General features: G+C 33.9%; 1 protein-coding gene across 1 annotated transcript in view; it reads left to right on the forward strand.

Annotated features, from left to right (window-relative positions):
* Positions 1-4,923, forward strand: part of LOC106872642 (dihydroxyacetone phosphate acyltransferase) — a gene marked incomplete at its 5' end in the record, with an annotated part of 215,486 nt that overhangs the window by 37,920 nt on the left and 172,643 nt on the right. The gene's annotated exons all lie outside the window — the stretch shown is intronic.

Here is a 4,923-nt window from a genome sequence, read left to right on the forward strand (position 1 = left end):
AACTGTTCATTGTCATCTTCAATAACTTGCAAAGGTTCCTAAACTTGGAAAATGGGTGTCTCATGAATTGTCCGAAAGCAACTGCGAATCCCGAGTTGACATCTGCTCTTCTTTCCATTCTTGCGAACTCATTTCACCCTTTTTGGATAGACTTGTAACCGGTGACAAAAAATGGATCTGCTATCAAAATGTTAAACATAGTAAACAGTGGCTTGGTAAAAGGGAAAAAGCTCAACCACAACTGAGAAGGGAACTTCATGGGAAAAAGGTTCTTCTCTCTATCTGGTGGGATTGCAAAGGAGTAATTCACTTAGAATTGTTACCACCTAATGCAACAATCAATGCTCAAGTCTACTGTCAGCAATTCGAACGTTTGAACTAATTTTGAAGAAAAACAGACCCGCTTTAGTTAATCGAAAAGGAGTGATGTTTCATCAGGACAATGCACGACCTGCAAAGATCACATCACAGAAGATCGAAGAGATTGGTTGGGAAAAAATTCCTTGTCCACCTTATTCTCCTGACCTTGCTACTTCAGACTACCATTTGTTTCGTAGTTTACAGAATTATTTGGGGGACATAACTTTCGCAAGCCAGGAGGAGGTTGAAACTGACATTTCAGAGATCTTCGCTTTAAAACCAAAAGAGTTTTACATTGATGGGATTAAAAAGCTTGTAAATAGATGGAAGTCATAGATAATCAGGGAAAGTACATTAATGATTAAATTTCAATTAAATATAACATTTGATCACTTGTTTTCTTTATTCAAAATTCGGACAGAACTCATGGGATGACCTGATAGATAGATTTCATCCAGCACATCCCTCCCACTGTCGCAGAAGGTACTATACTCACAAGTTTTGATGTCACCAGTCTCTATACTAATATACCTCACACTTTAAGCCTAAAGCAATCATACACTGGGTAGAGAAACATAAAGAACAGATAAATGAACACTTCAAGACTGACTTCATCACAAAGGCCACAAGCCTAGTACTAGAAGAAAATACCTTTAGATTTAACAATAAAACATATTGACTGATAAAGGGCACAGCTATGGGTATGTGGTTTGCGCCCTTATGTGCAAACTTAGTTATGGGATACTTGGAAGAAAAACTTTATGAGGAAGTAGAAAAAACTTTTGATCTTGAGTACAAGAAATATATCATTAAAAAGTGGAAATGCTTCCTTGATGATTGCTTCATCTTCTGGGACAAATTGAATGAAGATCTAAATATATTTAACAATATACTCAACACACTTCACCCATCCATCAAATTCATGACACAATCCAGTTGCAATGAACTACCGTTCCTGGATATCCACATAAAAATACAGAACTCCAGTCACAACAGACATATTTTACAAAAAAACTGACACACACCAATATTTAAATTTCTACCATCCATACAGCATGGCAAGATGCATCTGTGCTCTAGTGACTGTCCCCAAAATACGTGAAACCCCGCTCAATGAACTCAAAAGCTTCCTCACAATGCAGAAATGCCCCTTAGGATTAATTAATGAGGGAATTAAAAAGGCATTGAAGCTGAACATCACCCAACTACGGACACCTAAGGAAAAAGTTAATGAAAACACAATTCAGTTCATTAACACACACAACATCTTTCACGCTATAAATTTGAACTTACCGATACTCCTACAAAACCCCAAAATGTAAATTCTGATTGAAAAATACACCTTACGGAATAGCAGACACCAACCAAAAAATCTTTAAAACACCTCACAAGGGCAGAATTCAAATCAGAGAATGAATCAGAATTCTTAGTCAAAGAATGTGGAGATAGATGTGGAACATGCAACAACGTCAACTTCAAATACTTGGAAAGTGGTTCTCACATAAAATTCAAGAGCAGATCCCTTTTCAAAATAAATGCAGATATGAACTGCAAAATGCAAAACCTCATATACTGCTTTATCTGCCCAAACTGCAAAGAAAGTTACATTGGCAAAACAAATAATTCCCTCTGCTAACATGCAAGAATCCACAGGCAACATATCTGACAAGAGGAATTACCCAAGATTCCATTAAGTAAGTATCTGGAAATATGCAGCGATGGAAAATTCAAAATTTTTCCATTTTTGAAAATGTGCACAGGATGATCTGCAATACCGAATTACACTTCATCAAAAAATTCTCTCCAAAATTAAATGTTAGAAAGAAAAGCGGAGATAGTACATTTTAACTACATTTCATCAAAAAATTCCCCCCAAAATTGAATGTTTGGAAGGGGTGACAGTACATTTTTTATTCCAAATATAACTAAAAGAGGAGAAAAAGAAAGAGGGAAAAAAGAAGGAAAAAGGGTAGAGAGAAAGAAAGCAAAATGACTTTCAGTGATGACCAAACCGCACCTGATTTTTTTTGAAGAGTTCACCATTCTTAAACCCATTCCAATACAATGGTAAAATAAATAAATGAATGGTGAATAAGAAGTGGGATAACCCTTCTCTCTCTCCCTCTACCTCTCTGTCTATCTGTCTGACTATCTATCTAGCTAGCTAGCTATCTATCAGCCTATCTACCTACCTATATTTTTATCTATCAGTCACCATTGTCATGGAACCTCACCCAGGAAAACAAAAACAATGTTCTCTTCTAAACAAAGCACCCAAAAAACATCTGTTTTATAGAAATGAACCAGCTGTTTGTACATTCACAAAATTTTATTTGACAAGTTTAAGAAAGGAACTAAATAATGAATAATTAAATAGATTTTTTTTGCAAATTCTGACGACTTTTTTCTCAATATAAATATTGAGAATTTGTGGACGTGCATAAATTACATTCACGTACACACACACATACTGCCTTTTATATATACAGATATATTTCTTGTCACTTTAATACGTTTAGAGATAGGAGTAAAATAGCTAGTACTAGTCTTAGTAGGTTTATTAGGGGATTAAAAGAACAAAATAAGAATTTTTCGTTAGAATGGTCAATTATTGGGAGGAATTTCCCTTACAATAAGGGTAGGAAGCATTGCCACTTGTGCAATCTTGAATTGTATTTCATTCTATTTTCAAAGCATAAGCTAACGTCTAATGGGTTCAGATGTGTTCACGTTCGCAAACATACTTATTTTTGGTTTAGATAATTTCATTGTTTATTTTCACCTATAGCTGAATTTTGTTATGATTGGGTATTAGGGTCTGGGTTTTGGTATTTTTAGTTTTGTTATTGCTCTATTTACATATACGTACATCCGTACATATACATGCGCAAGTGTATATACATGTGCATGGGTATACGTGGAAATGTGTGTATATATGTGTGTATGTGTATATATGTGTATGGGTATGTATGTGTATACGTGTGTATGTATGTATATGTATATATATATGTATATATGTATGTATATATATATGTATGTATATGTGTGTGTGTATATGTATATATATGTACATATATATATGTATGTGTGTATATGTGTGTGTGTGGTGTTTTGTATGTGTGTATGTATATTTGTTTTTTTTGTGTGTGTATATGTCAATATAAGTTTATAATATTTTAAAAATATCTTATATATAAATATGTATGTGGATGTGTGTGTATATGTGTGTGTGTGTGTGTATGTGTATATGACTTGAGAACTTTGTATGTATGTGTATGCATGCATATGCATGTGAGCATGCACGTGTTTGCATGTGTGTACAGGTGCACATGTGGGTGCATGCATGTAAGTGTGTGTGCGCATATATGTGAGCATGCATATATGTATATGTACATATATATATATATATATATATATATATATATATATTTGTGTGTTTTTACATATATTTATAGATATATGTATATGGCTAGAGTTACCTCCCTTGGACGTGTTTTGTTTTAATATGTGTGTGATATATGTGCGTGTGTGTTTATATATGAATCTGTGTTTATAAATATATAGGTGTGTATGTATGTGTGTGTATTTATGTTTGTGTATGTATATGTATATATGTATATGTATATACTTATGTGTGTATATATATTTAAAAAAATTTTATGACAAATAGCGTTCTTTTTGAAAATTTAAAAAAAAAAATATTTTCAGTTTTTGTAATTGTGAAATTTTCGCCATGAACGGATAGTATTTTTAAACCGAGTGTGTTTTTCTGGTGTTATACTTATTTTTTCCTGAAGATGTGTAAAAGAATTTTGATTTATTAAGTCTCTTAATGAATTCTTTATAGTGAAATATATATTGAAGAAGATAAATATGTTTATTTAATATAAACGTTTTTGCATCATAACTCCTTTATTATTATATATATATATATATACATATACTTAAGGCTTAGTTGTGATCTGAACATAACTGCTTCTGACACAGAGAATTGGGGGCCCTTTTGGGCATTCTATTTTCCTTGCTGGAAGGGTTTCCAACCCATGGGCAAAGAGGGGTTAGATGATGGAGGTGGTGTTTTCAAAGGGCTGGCATGTGTAACCTGATCACCTCTGTCGATCAAACTCCCAAACCATGCGCTTGATTCATTCTGCCTAAATTTGACGTCGATGTTACTTAGTTTGGTTTGAAATAAAGAACTTTATTAGCTTAATAATCCTAACTTAATCCCGGACAAAGCTGGGCTATACTGCTAGTATATATATATATATGTATATATATATATTCATTTTATATTTATATATACACACATTTATATATAAGAATAGCCTGGGCAAAGTTCAGAGAGCTCTTACCTCTGCTGGTGACAAAGGGCCTCTCGCTCAGAGTAAAAGGCAGAGTGTATGACGCATGTGTACGAACAGCCATGCTACATGGCAGTGAAGCATTGGCCGTCACTGCTGAGGACATGCGTAAGCTCACAAGGAATGAAGCCAGTATGCTCCGATGTATGTGTAATGTCAGTGTGCATACTCGACAGAGTGTAAGTACCTTGAGAGAAAA

Source organism: Octopus bimaculoides, chromosome 11 (genome assembly GCF_001194135.2).
Source record: "Octopus bimaculoides isolate UCB-OBI-ISO-001 chromosome 11, ASM119413v2, whole genome shotgun sequence".
Classification (NCBI taxonomy): Eukaryota; Metazoa; Mollusca; class Cephalopoda; order Octopoda; family Octopodidae; genus Octopus; species Octopus bimaculoides.